The sequence below is a fragment of the Pelobates fuscus genome, chromosome 3 (assembly GCF_036172605.1).
Source record: "Pelobates fuscus isolate aPelFus1 chromosome 3, aPelFus1.pri, whole genome shotgun sequence".
Lineage (NCBI taxonomy): Eukaryota > Metazoa > Chordata > Amphibia > Anura > Pelobatidae > Pelobates > Pelobates fuscus.
The window spans coordinates 401,407,781-401,426,061 of NC_086319.1; the positions used below are offsets into that span (position 1 = coordinate 401,407,781).

Consider the following 18,281-nt stretch of genomic DNA (forward strand, 5'->3'; position numbering starts at 1 on the left):
GAACTAAAATCGGACACTCGACTTCCCAAACACCGGTCTCCATCATGCGAACGCTGGAACTAGTGATACCGATTAGCTAGGAGAGCGCTATTCGGTACAAATATGCACACGAATGAGGGGAACAATCGCTGCTAGGAGCCAGGGGAATTCATTCGGTACTTTTATGCATTTCTTCCCTTTTTCTGAAGTGACCGGCAAAACCACACGAACCTCTGGAACTATTTTGGGCAGTCCGCCCCCAGTGGACCGGTCACAAAGGACTTCCATACTTTTTACGAACCCCTGAACCGATCCGGGTGAAATTTGGATATGTTGGTCACCCGGATCGGGGCTATCAGGGGATATAGTATTTGTGGGGATACCCCAGGTATAAAGGGGTGTTCCAGAAATTGGGGAAAATAGTGAATTTTCAGCCTGGAGATAATTAGGTTGTTACTATATCAGACCTGATTATCTCCAGGACTAGGGGAGGGAACTGCCTGTTTGTATTGGGTGTGTTTTATATTTTTACTGTTCGGGATTGGATAAATGTTACTCCTCCCTGTGGGATGTCCCCTTGCATGGGGACCTGCATAAAAAGCCATGTGTGTGAATAAACGTTAGTTCTGCTTGTATCCTGAACCTGGACTCTGACTGTTATTTGGAATTCGTATGCTGTAACAAGGGAATTATCTTATGCAGCTGTTATATTCCGTATGGATTTCGTTCCTGTAACTACCGAACCGGACTCTCGCTACCTTAGGCTCTGACCGTCCGGGAGGAAACTACCGAACTCGGTTTGGTTAAACTTGGTGTCCTTACAACTGGTGGCAAGCGGAGGGATTCGAATCCCGAATGGACGTTACAAACCAAGCAAGGGAATGAATGGCTCAGCAGTACCAGCTACTTAAAAGAACCACACTAAAAGATTTACTGGAAGCTCGAGGCAGAGTGGCAAGTAACAAGACAAAAGCCACGTTAATTGCGGAATTAATACAGAGCGATAATACCAGTAATACAGAGATGGATCAAGAGGAAGAAACCGTGATGAAAAAGGACATCCGATGGATGGTCAGTCTATTGGGACCCAACCCAACTACAGAGGCGCTTTTGCAGGTCATGGCACAAGCCAGACAAGCGCAAAAAGAACGAGAGGACCGGGATAGGCCGGCACAAGGAGATTTACTGCACTCCCCGGGAAGTACTGGGGAGATACCAAAGAAGGTAAATTATGCAGCCTTTAAATCGTTTAATGACAATGAGATGGAAATTGACAGTTACTTGCAAGACTTTGAACGTCAATGTGCGCTGGAGGGATTAGACTCCACGAAATGGGCTGCAGTCATTAGCAGTAAATTGTCCGGTAGAGCAGCCGAGGCGCTGCGAGCAGTACCTGAGGGGGACATACATAATTATGAAAAAGTAAAAGACATTTTGTTGGCCAGATATGCTGTAACTCCGGAGGCATACCGAAAAAAATTTAGAGAGCTGAGGAAGACTGGGAGAGATTCCCATACGGAATGGGCTTTTCGGCTACAACGGGCGGCCCGCAATTGGATGAAGGGCTGCCAAGCAACCACTCTGGAGGATGCTTTGCAACTTATGTTACTGGAGCAATTTTTTAATCACTCTGCAGAGGACATAAAAGACTGGGTTAAAGATAGAAAACCAAAAACTGTGGAGGAAGCCGCCAGGCTAGCGGATGAGTATCAAGATAATAGGAGGAAGGAGCAAGGGGTGAGCAGACCACCTTTTAAGCCTCACTACCAGGCTCCAACAACCCCTACCCCTCCTAGACCCTCCATGAGTAACCCTTCACCGAACCCAGCAAACACACCACGTCCTCCTGCAGTGTGCCATTATTGCAAGCAACCAGGGCATTACAAGAATCAGTGCCCTCGCTTAAACCGGGGAAGCTGGGAAAGGCAACCCCCACAACAACCCAGGGCAGCTGCTCATTGTGTGCAACAGGAAGGCACAACCGGTGTTCCTAACCAAGAAGAACAGTGGAGTGTGTTACACGAGGTCAACCCAGTTCAAGCTGGGGGTGACAACCGGGACCACCACCGCCAATGGATTACCGTAGATGGCGTGGGGGCCCGGGCTCTGAGAGACTCTGGGGCTACTTTGACTGTGGTGCAACCTCACACGATCAGAGCGCAAGCTCGCACCGGACGCACAGTCGCTGTGAGGGTGGCTGGGGGCGCTATTCACAAACTGCCCACCGCTAATATCCTTGTTGATTGGGGTTCCGGGTCCAAACAGCTGGAGGTGGGGATTATGCAAGAACTAGCCGCCGAGGTTTTGTTGGGGAATGATGTAGGATGCTTGACCTCCCAACTGGCCCGAGACCCCCCTGCCGAGGCATACCCAGTTACCACCCGAGCTCAAGCCAGACTGGAAGCTCCGCTGCACTCTGAGGAAAACCAGGTAAGAGTCGAGATACCCCCCTTACCCGATCCTACCTTTCCTTTCTGGGATACCCCCCAGGGGTTTGAACAAGAGCAGCGTACCGACCCCACATTAGAGGGTTATAGGAAGGCAGCGGCCGTTACCCCAGGGAACAACCCGCACGAAAAATTTGAGTGGTATAAGGGGTTACTGTATAGAGTGACCGAGGGGGTGGGACAGGGGGCCACCCAGGTCATCAAAAGACAATTAATTGTACCCCGTAAATTCCGGGCTGAGTTGTTAAAACTCAGTCATGACATTCCCCTAGCAGGACATTTAGGGGTTAAAAAGACAAGAGACAGGTTAACCCAAACCTTCTTCTGGCCCAGGGTCACCCAGGACCTCAAGTATTACTGCAGGACGTGCGACGTCTGCCAAAGGGTGGGAAAAAGGGGAGACCTTCGGAAGGCCAAACTTCACCCATTGCCCATTATAGAACAGCCCTTTCACCGAGTAGCGGTAGATTTAATAGGACCCCTCAGCCGACCCAGCCAGTCGGGCAAAAAGTTCATACTAACCGTGGTCGACTACGCCACTAGGTACCCGGAGGCAGTCGCCCTCACCAATATAGAGGCCGAGACCGTGGCCGAAGCCCTTATTCAGATTTTCACCCGAGTAGGTTTCCCACAAGAGATCCTATCCGATCGGGGAACTCAGTTCACGGCTACCCTGACACAACAATTGTGGCAGAGCTGTGGAGTGAAACCCCTGTTCAGCGCCCCGTACCATCCCCAGACTAACGGGCTCTGTGAACGTTTCAATGGCACTCTAAAACAGATGCTAAAAACCTTTACGGAGTCCCACAAGAACTGGGAAAAATTCCTCCCCCACCTTCTGTTTGCCTACCGTGAGGTGCCCCAGGCCTCCACTGGGTTTTCCCCCTTCGAACTCCTGTATGGGAGAAAAGTTCGGGGCCCACTGGAGCTCGTACGGGAGCACTGGGAGGGCAATACAGACGAGGGGGGAGTCCCTATCGTCCAGTATGTTCTGGAGTTCCGGGACCGTCTGCGGGCGCTCACCGCATCGGTTCGGGAGAACCTGCAGACGGCCCAGGAGGACCAGAGGAAATGGTACGATAGGGGAGCCCAAGATAGAGTACTAGAATTAGGGCAGAAGGTGTTAGCTTTGAGGCCAGTTAAAAAGGATAAGCTACAAGCCGCATGGCAGGGACCATTTAAGGTAGTAGAACGGGTTAGCGAGACCACCTACATCGTGAGCAAATGCTCAGATGAAAGGCTGACCAAAGCCTTCCATGTGAATATGCTCAAACCATACTTTGAGAGAACAGAGGATGTGGGCGCCGTGTGTGCGCCCGCCACAGAAGATAGTGAGGGACTACCCCTCCCCGATTTACTAGACACCGCTCCCTGTACTATTGACCAAGTAAGCTTGGGTCAAAATTTAAACCCCCTGGAGAAAGGTGAGGCCACGCAACTGCTGCAGAGATACCAAGAGATGTTTTCAGCCACCCCAGGCTATACCTCCGCTGCGGTACACCGCGTGGAAACCCAGGGAGAGACGCCACTGCGGCAACAACCATATCGGATCCCGGAAGCAGTGCGTGAGAGTATGCTCACCGAGTTAAGGGATATGTTACAGTTAGGGGTAATAGAACCCTCGCAAAGTCCTTGGGCCTCCCCGGTAGTCCTAGTACCGAAGCGCGACGGTACCACGCGCTTCTGTGTAGACTATCGGAGGCTTAACGATCGTACCATAACAGACGCCTACCCCATGCCCAGAATAGATGAGCTCTTAGACCGTATGGCGGGGGGGAACTACTTGACTACCCTGGACCTGTGCAAAGGTTATTGGCAGATCCCCTTGGAGCCTGCGGCCATCCCCAAGTCGGCATTCGTCACCCCTTTCGGGCTATACCAATTCAAGGTTATGCCCTTTGGGATGAAGAATGCCCCGGCTACCTTTCAGAGGATGGCCGATAGGCTCCTGGAGGGGTTTCAGGACTTCGCATGCGCGTATCTAGACGATATTGCCGTCTACAGCCGCACATGGGGAGACCATCTGGGCCATGTGTCCAGGGTACTCCAACGAATCCACCTCGCAGGGCTCACGTTAAAACCCGACAAATGTCACGTAGGTCTGGCCGAGGTACAGTATCTCGGCCACAGGGTGGGCTCCGGTAGACAGCGTCCAGAGCCAGCGAAGGTAGAGGCCATAGCGAACTGGCCCCAACCTAGGACCAAAACCCAGGTACTAGCTTTCTTAGGGACGGCCGGTTATTATAGAAAGTTTGTCCCAGAGTACAGCGCCCTGGCCAAACCCCTCACCGACCTTACCAAAAAGGCCCTCCCCAAACAGGTTTCCTGGACCCCAGAGTGCACGGACGCTTTCCAGAAGCTTAAAGCGGCATTGAGTGAGGCTCCTGTGTTGGCAGCACCCGACTACACTAAACAATTTCTTGTACACACAGATGCCTCCATGTTCGGACTGGGAGCCGTGCTAAGTCAAGTGGGCACAGACGGCATGGAACACCCGGTGGCATACCTCAGCCGTAAACTGTTACCCCGAGAAGTCAGCTATGCCACCGTAGAAAAAGAATGCTTGGCCCTCGTGTGGGCACTCAAGAAGCTACAGCCCTATTTGTATGGGCGGGCATTTACCCTTATGACGGACCACAACCCCCTGGTATGGCTTAACCGGGTAGCTGGAGACAATCCCAGGCTATTACGGTGGAGCCTAGCCCTTCAACCTTATAATTTTACTATGCAGTACCGGCCCGGAAACCAAAATGGTAATGCGGATGGCCTGTCACGCCAGACCGAACTGGACTCCTAAACCGCTACTTTTCTCGGACATCCCCAAGCCAACCCGACAGGGTCTAGGCGGGTATGCCGACCTATGGACTTATAGGGGAGCAGTGTGAAGAAATGACTATATTATTCGATATTTTGTTGCATAGTTCTTGCTTTTTTGTGTACTTTTCATTCGGCAGATGGGACTGCCGAACAGAGACCACCCCTGGCTCACTTAACTTCAAAGCCGGCATCACTTTCACCCTCTATGTGTGCGGTCAGCGTTCGTACTGTCGAACGCCACGTGGCAGAGAAAACCGCGGCCATCTTTTTTTCGCCAAACAAAGGCAGCGGGACTTGGTCGTCGAGTGTCTGGAACTAAAATCGGACACTCGACTTCCCAAACACCGGTCTCCATCATGCGAACGCTGGAACTAGTGATACCGATTAGCTAGGAGAGCGCTATTCGGTACAAATATGCACACGAATGAGGGGAACAATCGCTGCTAGGAGCCAGGGGAATTCATTCGGTACTTTTATGCATTTCTTCCCTTTTTCTGAAGTGACCGGCAAAACCACACGAACCTCTGGAACTATTTTGGGCAGTCCGCCCCCAGTGGACCGGTCACAAAGGACTTCCATACTTTTTACGAACCCCTGAACCGATCCGGGTGAAATTTGGATATGTTGGTCACCCGGATCGGGGCTATCAGGGGATATAGTATTTGTGGGGATACCCCAGGTATAAAGGGGTGTTCCAGAAATTGGGGAAAATAGTGAATTTTCAGCCTGGAGATAATTAGGTTGTTACTATATCAGACCTGATTATCTCCAGGACTAGGGGAGGGAACTGCCTGTTTGTATTGGGTGTGTTTTATATTTTTACTGTTCGGGATTGGATAAATGTTACTCCTCCCTGTGGGATGTCCCCTTGCATGGGGACCTGCATAAAAAGCCATGTGTGTGAATAAACGTTAGTTCTGCTTGTATCCTGAACCTGGACTCTGACTGTTATTTGGAATTCGTATGCTGTAACAAGGGAATTATCTTATGCAGCTGTTATATTCCGTATGGATTTCGTTTCTGTAACTACCGAACCGGACTCTCGCTACCTTAGGCTCTGACCGTCCGGGAGGAAACTACCGAACTCGGTTTGGTTAAACTTGGTTTCCTTACAATTATGCACAAGATTCTGTTATAAGAGAAGTGATAGAAAGCTCAGTCTGTCTTCTCTCTGTATATATAACATATTCCTGATCACTTTGCGGTATTTGCACTCAGCGGCCATGCGTCTGTATGAATAACTGCTGCAGCATGTTAATGGACGCCGGCCGTTAGAATCCATGCCTTATTATAAGCCCTCGTTCACCCACGTTAATGACGACGTCGGCGTGAGGGTGACATCACGCGGGAGACGCTCGCGCACATTCTGGGGTCATAGGCCGATTTCGGCCAATCAAATTTGTAAAAGGCTTATTTAAACTCAGTTTTACTTTTCCTCATTGCCCAGTCGTGGTTTCCCTTAGTGGTTGTCCGAGAGTGTGTTCCTGAGCGTTTATTTCTGGTTATTGACTTTGGCTTTGTTTGATCCTGACCTCGGCAAATATCCTGACTATTCTTTGGTACATTAAGTCCGGCCGTTCTACGGCGCAGTAAGACGTTACCTTTTAGTCCTAGGTGTGATACAATTCTACGTGCTGGATCAATCAGTAATCCTGACAATATACAGTGATAGATAGCTCAGTTTGTCCTCTCTCTGTATATACAGCGATAGATAGCTCAGTCTGTCTTCTCTCTGTATATACAGTGATAGATAGCTCAGTCTGTCCTCTCTCTGTATATACAGCAATAGATAGCTCAGTCTGTCCTCTCTCTGTATATACAGCGATATATAGCTCAGTCTGTCCTCTCTCTGTATATACAGTGATAGATAGCTCAGTCTGTTCTCTCTCTGTATATACAGTGATAGATAGCGCAGTCTGTCCTCTCTCTGTATATACAGCGATAGATAGCTCAGGTCTGTCCTCTCTCTGTATATACAGTGATAGATACCTCAGTCTGTCTTCTCTCTGTATATACAGTGATATATGGCTCAGTCTGTCCTCTCCCTGTATATACAGTGATAGATAGCTCAGTCTGTTCTCTCTCTGTATATACAGTGATAGATAGCTCAGTCTGTCCTCTCTCTGTATATACAGTGATAGATAGCTCAGTCTGTCCTCTCTCTGTATATACAGCGATAGATAGCGCAGTCTGTCCTCTCTCTGTATATACAGCGATAGATAGCTCAGTCTTTCCTCTCTCTGTATATACAGTGATAGATAGCTCAGTCTGTCCTCTCTCTGTATATACAGCGATAGATAGCTCAGTCTGTCCTCTCTCTGTATATACAGCGATAGATAGCTCAGTCTGTCCTCTCTCTGTATATACAGTGATAGATAGCTCAGTCTGTCCTCTCTCTGTATATACAGCGATAGATAGCTCAGTCTGTCCTCTCTCTGTATATACAGTGATAGATAGCTCAGTCTGTCCTCTCTCTGTATATACAGCGATAGATAGCTCAGTCTGTCCTCTCTCTGTATATACAGTGATAGATAGCTCGGTCTGTCCTCTCTCTGTATAAACAGCGATAGATAGCTCAGTCTGTCCTCTCTCTGTATATACAGCGATAGATAGCTCAGTCTGTCCTCTCTCTGTATATACAGTGATAGATAGCTCAGTCTGTCCTCTCTCTGTATATACAGTGATAGATAGCTCAGTCTGACCTCTCTCTGTATATACAGTGATAGATAGCTCAGTCTGTCCTCTCTCTGTATATACAGCGATAGATAGCTCAGTCTGTCCTCTCTCTGTATATACAGCGATAGATAGCTCAGTCTGTCCTCTCTCTGTATATACAGTGATAGATAGCTCAGTCTGTCCTCTCTCTGTATATACAGCGATAGATAGCTCAGTCTGTCCTCTCTCTGTATATACAGTGATAGATAGCTCAGTCTGTCTTCTCTCTGTATATACAGTGATATATGGCTCAGTCTGTCCTCTCCCTGTATATACAGTGATAGATAGCTCAGTCTGTTCTCTCTCTGTATATACAGTGATAGATAGCTCAGTCTGTCCTCTCTCTGTATATACAGCGATAGATAGCTCAGTCTGTCCTCTCTCTGTATATACAGTGATAGATAGCTCAGTCTGTCTTCTCTCTGTATATACAGTGATATATGGCTCAGTCTGTCCTCTCCCTGTATATACAGCGATAGATAGCGCAGTCTGTCCTCTCTCTGTATATACAGCGATAGATAGCTCAGTCTTTCCTCTCTCTGTATATACAGTGATAGATAGCTCAGTCTGTCCTCTCTCTGTATATACAGCGATAGATAGCTCAGTCTGTCCTCTCTCTGTATATACAGCGATAGATAGCTCAGTCTGTCCTCTCTCTGTATATACAGTGATAGATAGCTCAGTCTGTCCTCTCTCTGTATATACAGCGATAGATAGCTCAGTCTGTCCTCTCTCTGTATATACAGTGATAGATAGCTCAGTCTGTCCTCTCTCTGTATATACAGCGATAGATAGCTCAGTCTGTCCTCTCTCTGTATATACAGTGATAGATAGCTCGGTCTGTCCTCTCTCTGTATAAACAGCGATAGATAGCTCAGTCTGTCCTCTCTCTGTATATACAGCGATAGATAGCTCAGTCTGTCCTCTCTCTGTATATACAGTGATAGATAGCTCAGTCTGTCCTCTCTCTGTATATACAGTGATAGATAGCTCAGTCTGACCTCTCTCTGTATATACAGTGATAGATAGCTCAGTCTGTCCTCTCTCTGTATATACAGCGATAGATAGCTCAGTCTGTCCTCTCTCTGTATATACAGCGATAGATAGCTCAGTCTGTCCTCTCTCTGTATATACAGTGATAGATAGCTCAGTCTGTCCTCTCTCTGTATATACAGCGATAGATAGCTCAGTCTGTCCTCTCTCTGTATATACAGTGATAGATAGCTCAGTCTGTCCTCTCTCTGTATATACAGTGATAGATAGCGCAGTCTGTCCTCTCTCTGTATATACAGCGATAGATAGCTCAGGTCTGTCCTCTCTCTGTATATACAGTGATAGATAGCTCAGTCTGTCCTCTCCCTGTATATACAGTGATAGATAGCTCAGTCTGTTCTCTCTCTGTATATACAGTGATAGATAGCTCAGTCTGTCCTCTCTCTGTATATACAGTGATAGATAGCTCAGTCTGTCCTCTCTCTGTATATACAGTGATAGATAGCGCAGTCTGTCCTCTCTCTGTATATACAGCGATAGATAGCTCAGTCTGTCATCTCCCTGTATATACAGTGATAGATAGCTCAGTCTGTCCTCTCCCTGTATATACAGTGATAGATAGCTCAGTCTGTTCTCTCTCTGTATATACAGCTATAGATAGCCCAGTCTGTCCTCTCTCTGTATATACAGCGATAGATAGCACAGTCTGTCCTCTCTCTGTATATACAGTGATAGATAGCTCAGTTTGTCCTCTCTCTGTATATACAGCGATAGATAGCTCAGTCTGTCCTCTCTCTGTATATACAGCGATAGATAGCTCAGTCTGTCCTCTCTCTGTATATACAGTGATAGATAGCTCAGTCTGTCCTCTCTCTGTATATACAGTGATAGATAGCTCAGTCTGTCCTCTCTCTGTATATACAGCAATAGATAGCGCAGTCTGTCCTCTCTCTGTATATACAGTGATAGATAGCTCAGTCTGTCCTCTCTCTGTATATACAGTGATAGATAGCTCAGTCTGTCCTCTCTCTGTATATACAGCAATAGATAGCACAGTCTGTCCTCTCTCTGTATGTACAGTGATAGATAGCTCAGTTTGTCCTCTCTCTGTATATACAGCAATAGATAGCGCAGTCTGTCCTCTCTCTGTATATACAGCAATAGATAGCTCAGTTTGTCCTCTATCTGTATATACAGCGATAGATAGCTCAGTCTGTCCTCTTTCTGTATATACAGTGATAGATAGCTCAGTCTGTCCTCTCTCTGTATATACAGTGATAGATAGCTCAGTCTGACCTCTCTCTGTATATACAGTGATAGATAGCTCAGTCTGACCTCTCTCTGTATATACAGTGATAGATAGCTCAGTCTGTCCTCTCTCTGTATATACAGTGATAGATAGCTCAGTCTGACCTCTCTCTGTATATACAGTGATAGATAGCTCAGTCTGTCCTCTCTCTGTATATACAGCGATAGATAGCTCAGTCTGTCCTCTCTCTGTATATACAGTGATAGATAGCTCAGTCTTTCCTCTTTCTGTATATACAGTGATAGATAGCTCAGTTTGTCCTCTCTCTGTATATACAGCGATAGATAGCTCAGTCTGTCCTCTCTCTGTATATGCAGCGATAGTTTCTCTCTCTGTATATACAGTGATAGATAGCTCAGTCTGTCCTCTCTCTGTATATACAGTGATAGATAGCTCAGTCTGACCTCTCTCTGTATATACAGTGATAGAAAGCTCAGTCTGTCCTCTCTCTGTATATACAGTGATAGATAACTCAGTCTGTCCTCTCTCTGTATATACAGTGATAGATAGCTCAGTCTGTCCTCTCTCTGTATATACAGTGATAGATAGCACAGTCTGTCCTCTCTCTGTATATACAGTGATGGATAGCTCAGTCTGTCCTCTCTCTGTATATACAGTGATAGATAGCTCAGTCTGTCCTCTCTCTGTATATACAGCGATATATGGCTCAGTCTGTCCTCTCCCTGTATATACAGTGATAGATAGCTCAGTCTGTCCTCTCTCTGTATATACAGTGATAGATAGCTCAGTCTGTCCTCTCTCTGTATATATAGTGATAGATACCGTGTTTCTCCGAAAATAAGGCCGGGTCTTATATTAATTTTAGTCACACAAAACACACTAGGGCTTATTTTCAGGGTAGGGCTTATTTATTTACGGTACCGGTATGTACATTGAACCCCCCCCCCTTTAATTAATCCACCCCCCCTTTAATTAATCCACCCCCTCTAATTAATCCACCCCCCTTTAATTAACCCACCCCCCTCTAATTAATCCACCCCCCTCTAATTAATCCACCCCCCTCTAATTAATCCACCCCCCTTTAATTAATCCACCCCCCTCTTTAATAAATCCAACCCCTCTAATTAATCCACCCCCTTTAATTAATCCACCCCCTTTAATTAATCCACCCCCCCTTTAATTAATCCACCCCCCCTTTAATTAATTCACCCTCCCTCTAATTAATCCACCCCCTCTAATTAATCCACCACCCATTTAATTAATCCCCCACCCCTTTAATTAATCCACCCTCCCTTTAATTAATCCACCCCCCCTTTAATTAATCCACCCCCCCTCTTTAATAAATCCACCCCCTCTAATTAATCCACCCCCTCTAATTAATCCACACCCCCCCTCTAATTAATCCACACCTCCCCTCTAATTAATCCACACCCCCCTCTAATTAATCCACACCCCCTCTAATTAATCCACACCCCCCTCTAATTAATCCACTCCCCTTTAATTAATCCACCACCCCTTTAATTAATTCACCCCCCCTTTAATTAATTCACCCCCCCTTTAATTAATCCACCCCCCTTTAATTAATTCACCCCCCCACCCCCCCTTTAATTAATTAAGTCCCAGACATAAAATACCGGTATCTACTCACAGTTCAAAGAGTCCGACCACTGGGTGCCTCACCGCCCGGAATGGATCCTTCCGCTGAAGATCCGTGAAGGCAGACTGACGGCGCTGCGCACGTCGTCATCACGCTGCGCACGTCGTCATCACGCTGCGCGATGCCGCGGCCCGCAATGCTCCTCCCCCTCCTCCTCATAGAAGAAGGAAGTCCCGCCGGGCCGCAAAGGTAAAATGCCTAGGTCTTATTTTCGGGGTAGGGCTTATATTGCAGCCCACCCCGAAAATTCGGCTAGGGCTTATTTTCGGGTTAGGTCCTATTTTCGGGGAAACACGGTAGCTCAGTCTGTCCTCTCTCTGTATATACAGCAATAGATAGCTCAGTCTGTCCTCTCTCTGTATATACAGTGATAGATAGCTCAGTCTGTCCTCTCTCTGTATATACAGTGATATATAGCTGTCGGTCCTCTCTCTGTATATACAGCAATAGATAGCTCAGTCTGTCCTCTCTCTGTATATATAGTGATAGATAGCTCAGTCTGTCCTCTCACTGTATATACAGCGATAGATAGCTCAGTCTGTCCTCTTTCTGTATATACAGTGATAGATAGCTCAGTCTGTCCTCTCTCTGTATATATAGTGATAGATAGCTCAGTCTGTCCTCTCTCTGTATATACAGCGATAGATAGCTCAGGCTGTCCTCTCTCTGTATATACAGTGATAGATAGCTCAGTCTGTCCTCTCTCTGTATATACAGTGATAGATAGCTCAGTCTGTCCTCTCTCTGTATATACAGCGATAGATAGCTCAGGCTGTCCTCTCTCTGTATATACAGTGATAGATAGCTCAGTCTGTCCTCTCTCTGTATATACAGTGATAGATAGCTCAGTCTGTATATACAGCGATAGATAGCTCAGTCTGTCCTCTCTCTGTATATACAGTGATAGATAGCTCAGTCTGTCCTCTCTCTGTATATACAGCGATAGATAGCTCAGTTTGTCCTCTCTCTGTATATACAGCGATAGATAGCTCAGTCTGTCCTCTCTCTGTATATACAGCGATAGATAGCTCAGTCTGTCCTCTCTCTGTATATACAGTGATAGATAGCTCAGTCTGTCCTCTCTCTGTATATACAGTGATAGATAGCTCAGTCTGTCCTCTCTCTGTATATACAGCAATAGATAGCGCAGTCTGTCCTCTCTCTGTATATACAGTGATATATAGCTCAGTCTGTCCTCTCTCTGTATATACAGCAATAGATAGCGCAGTCTGTCCTCTCTCTGTATGTACAGTGATAGATAGCTCAGTTTGTCCTCTCTCTGTATATACAGCAATAGATAGCGCAGTCTGTCCTCTCTCTGTATATACAGCAATAGATAGCTCAGTTTGTCCTCTCTCTGTATATACAGCGATAGATAGCTCAGTCTGTCCTCTTTCTGTATATACAGTGATAGATAGCTCAGTCTGTCCTCTCTCTGTATATACAGTGATAGATAGCTCAGTCTGACCTCTCTCTGTATATACAGTGATAGATAGCTCAGTCTGACCTCTCTCTGTATATACAGTGATAGATAGCTCAGTCTGTCCTCTCTCTGTATATACAGTGATAGATAGCTCAGTCTGACCTCTCTCTGTATATACAGTGATAGATAGCTCAGTCTGTCCTCTCTCTGTATATACAGCGATAGATAGCTCAGTCTGTCCTCTCTCTGTATATACAGTGATAGATAGCTCAGTCTTTCCTCTTTCTGTATATACAGTGATAGATAGCTCAGTTTGTCCTCTCTCTGTATATACAGCGATAGATAGCTCAGTCTGTCCTCTCTCTGTATATGCAGCGATAGTTTCTCTCTCTGTATATACAGTGATAGATAGCTCAGTCTGTCCTCTCTCTGTATATACAGTGATAGATAGCTCAGTCTGACCTCTCTCTGTATATACAGTGATAGAAAGCTCAGTCTGTCCTCTCTCTGTATATACAGTGATAGATAGCTCAGTCTGTCCTCTCTCTGTATATACAGTGATAGATAGCTCAGTCTGTCCTCTCTCTGTATATACAGTGATAGATAGCACAGTCTGTCCTCTCTCTGTATATACAGCGATAGATAGCTCAGGTCTGTCCTCTCTCTGTATATACAGTGATAGATAGCTCAGTCTGTCCTCTCTCTGTATATACAGTGATAGATAGCTCAGTCTGTCCTCTCTCTGTATATACAGCGATAGATAGCTCAGTCTGTCCTCTCTCTGTATATACAGTGATAGATAGCTCAGTCTGTCCTCTCTCTGTATATACAGTGATAGATAGCGCAGTCTGTCCTCTCTCTGTATATACAGCGATAGATAGCTCAGGTCTGTCCTCTCTCTGTATATACAGTGATAGATAGCTCAGTCTGTCCTCTCCCTGTATATACAGTGATAGATAGCTCAGTCTGTTCTCTCTCTGTATATACAGTGATAGATAGCTCAGTCTGTCCTCTCTCTGTATATACAGTGATAGATAGCTCAGTCTGTCCTCTCTCTGTATATACAGTGATAGATAGCGCAGTCTGTCCTCTCTCTGTATATACAGCGATAGATAGCTCAGTCTGTCATCTCCCTGTATATACAGTGATAGATAGCTCAGTCTGTCCTCTCCCTGTATATACAGTGATAGATAGCTCAGTCTGTTCTCTCTCTGTATATACAGCTATAGATAGCCCAGTCTGTCCTCTCTCTGTATATACAGCGATAGATAGCACAGTCTGTCCTCTCTCTGTATATACAGTGATAGATAGCTCAGTTTGTCCTCTCTCTGTATATACAGCGATAGATAGCTCAGTCTGTCCTCTCTCTGTATATACAGCGATAGATAGCTCAGTCTGTCCTCTCTCTGTATATACAGTGATAGATAGCTCAGTCTGTCCTCTCTCTGTATATACAGTGATAGATAGCTCAGTCTGTCCTCTCTCTGTATATACAGCAATAGATAGCGCAGTCTGTCCTCTCTCTGTATATACAGTGATAGATAGCTCAGTCTGTCCTCTCTCTGTATATACAGTGATAGATAGCTCAGTCTGTCCTCTCTCTGTATATACAGCAATAGATAGCACAGTCTGTCCTCTCTCTGTATATACAGCGATAGATAGCTCAGTCTGTCCTCTTTCTGTATATACAGTGATAGATAGCTCAGTCTGTCCTCTCTCTGTATATATAGTGATAGATAGCTCAGTCTGTCCTCTCTCTGTATATACAGCGATAGATAGCTCAGGCTGTCCTCTCTCTGTATATACAGTGATAGATAGCTCAGTCTGTCCTCTCTCTGTATATACAGTGATAGATAGCTCAGTCTGTCCTCTCTCTGTATATACAGCGATAGATAGCTCAGGCTGTCCTCTCTCTGTATATACAGTGATAGATAGCTCAGTCTGTCCTCTCTCTGTATATACAGTGATAGATAGCTCAGTCTGTATATACAGCGATAGATAGCTCAGTCTGTCCTCTCTCTGTATATACAGTGATAGATAGCTCAGTCTGTCCTCTCTCTGTATATACAGCGATAGATAGCTCAGTTTGTCCTCTCTCTGTATATACAGCGATAGATAGCTCAGTCTGTCCTCTCTCTGTATATACAGCGATAGATAGCTCAGTCTGTCCTCTCTCTGTATATACAGTGATAGATAGCTCAGTCTGTCCTCTCTCTGTATATACAGTGATCGATAGCTCAGTCTGTCCTCTCTCTGTATATACAGCAATAGATAGCGCAGTCTGTCCTCTCTCTGTATATACAGTGATAGATAGCTCAGTCTGTCCTCTCTCTGTATATACAGCAATAGATAGCGCAGTCTGTCCTCTCTCTGTATGTACAGTGATAGATAGCTCAGTTTGTCCTCTCTCTGTATATACAGCAATAGATAGCGCAGTCTGTCCTCTCTCTGTATATACAGCAATAGATAGCTCAGTTTGTCCTCTCTCTGTATATACAGCGATAGATAGCTCAGTCTGTCCTCTTTCTGTATATACAGTGATAGATAGCTCAGTCTGTCCTCTCTCTGTATATACAGTGATAGATAGCTCAGTCTGACCTCTCTCTGTATATACAGTGATAGATAGCTCAGTCTGACCTCTCTCTGTATATACAGTGATAGATAGCTCAGTCTGTCCTCTCTCTGTATATACAGTGATAGATAGCTCAGTCTGACCTCTCTCTGTATATACAGTGATAGATAGCTCAGTCTGTCCTCTCTCTGTATATACAGCGATAGATAGCTCAGTCTGTCCTCTCTCTGTATATACAGTGATAGATAGCTCAGTCTTTCCTCTTTCTGTATATACAGTGATAGATAGCTCAGTTTGTCCTCTCTCTGTATATACAGCGATAGATAGCTCAGTCTGTCCTCTCTCTGTATATGCAGCGATAGTTTCTCTCTCTGTATATACAGTGATAGATAGCTCAGTCTGTCCTCTCTCTGTATATACAGTGATAGATAGCTCAGTCTGACCTCTCTCTGTATATACAGTGATAGAAAGCTCAGTCTGTCCTCTCTCTGTATATACAGTGATAGATAGCTCAGTCTGTCCTCTCTCTGTATATACAGTGATAGATAGCTCAGTCTGTCCTCTCTCTGTATATACAGTGATAGATAGCACAGTCTGTCCTCTCTCTGTATATACAGTGATGGATAGCTCAGTCTGTCCTCTCTCTGTATATACAGTGATAGATAGCTCAGTCTGTCCTCTCTCTGTATATACAGCGATATATGGCTCAGTCTGTCCTCTCTCTGTATATACAGTGATAGATAGCTCAGTCTGTCCTCTCTCTGTATATACAGTGATAGATAGCTCAGGCTGTCCTCTCTCTGTATATACAGTGATAGATAGCTCAGGCTGTCCTCTCTCTGTATATACAGTGATAGATAGCTCAGTCTGTCCTCTCTCTGTATATACAGTGATAGATAGCTCAGTCTGTCCTCTCTCTGTATATACAGTGATAGATAGCTCAGTCTGTCCTCTCTCTGTATATATAGTGATAGATACCGTGTTTCTCCGAAAATAAGGCCGGGTCTTATATTAATTTTAGTCACACAAAACACACTAGGGCTTATTTTCAGGGTAGGGCTTATTTATTTACGGTACCGGTATGTACATTGAACCCCCCCCCCCTTTAATTAATCCACCCCCCCTTTAATTAATCCACCCCCTCTAATTAATCCACCCCCCTTTAATTAACCCACCCCCTCTAATTAATCCACCCCCCTCTAATTAATCCACCCCCCTCTAATTAATCCACCCCCCCTCTTTAATAAATCCAACCCCTCTAATTAATCCACCCCCTTTAATTAATCCACCCCCTTTAATTAATCCACCCCCCCTTTAATTAATCCACCCCCCTTTAATTAATTCACCCTCCCTCTAATTAATCCACCCCCTCTAATTAATCCACCACCCATTTAATTAATCCCCCACCCCTTTAATTAATCCACCCTCCCTTTAATTAATCCACCCCCCCTTTAATTAATCCACCCCCCCTCTTTAATAAATCCACCCCCTCTAATTAATCCACCCCCTCTAATTAATCCACACCCCCCCTCTAATTAATCCACACCTCCCCTCTAATTAATCCACACCCCCCTCTAATTAATCCACACCCCCTCTAATTAATCCACACCCCCCTCTAATTAATCCACCCCCCTTTAATTAATCCACCACCCCTTTAATTAATTCACCCCCCCTTTAATTAATTCACCCCCCCTTTAATTAATCCACCCCCCTTTAATTAATTCACCCCCCACCCCCCCTTTAATTAATTAAGTCCCAGACATAAAATACCGGTATCTACTCACAGTTCAAAGAGTCCGACCACTGGGTGCCTCACCGCCCGGAATGGATCCTTCCGCTGAAGATCCGTGAAGGCAGACTGACGGCGCTGCGCACGTCGTCATCACGCTGCGCACGTCGTCATCACGCTGCGCGATGCCGCGGCCCGCAATGCTCCTCCCCCTCCTCCTCATAGAAGAAGGAAGTCCCGCCGGGCCGCAAAGGTAAAATGCCTAGGTCTTATTTTCGGGGTAGGGCTTATATTGCAGCCCACCCCGAAAATTCGGCTAGGGCTTATTTTCGGGTTAGGTCCTATTTTCGGGGAAACACGGTAGCTCAGTCTGTCCTCTCTCTGTATATACAGCAATAGATAGCTCAGTCTGTCCTCTCTCTGTATATACAGTGATAGATAGCCCAGTCTGTCCTCTCTCTGTATATACAGTGATAGATAGCTCAGTCTGTCCTCTCTCTGTATATACAGCTATAGATAGCTCAGTCTGTCCTCTCTCTGTATATACAGCGATAGATAGCTCAGTCTGTCCTCTCTCTGTATATACAGTGATAGATAGCTCAGTCTGACCTCTCTCTGTATATACAGTGATAGATAGCTCAGTCTGTCCTCTCTCTGTATATACAGTGATAGATAGCTC

At 45.7% G+C, this 18,281-nt stretch overlaps 1 protein-coding gene across 1 annotated transcript in view; it reads right to left on the reverse strand.

Moving 5' to 3' along the window:
* The window catches only part of CHD3 (chromodomain helicase DNA binding protein 3), an 86,700-nt gene that overhangs the window by 17,201 nt on the left and 51,218 nt on the right, over positions 1-18,281 (reverse strand). The window lies entirely within an intron of this gene.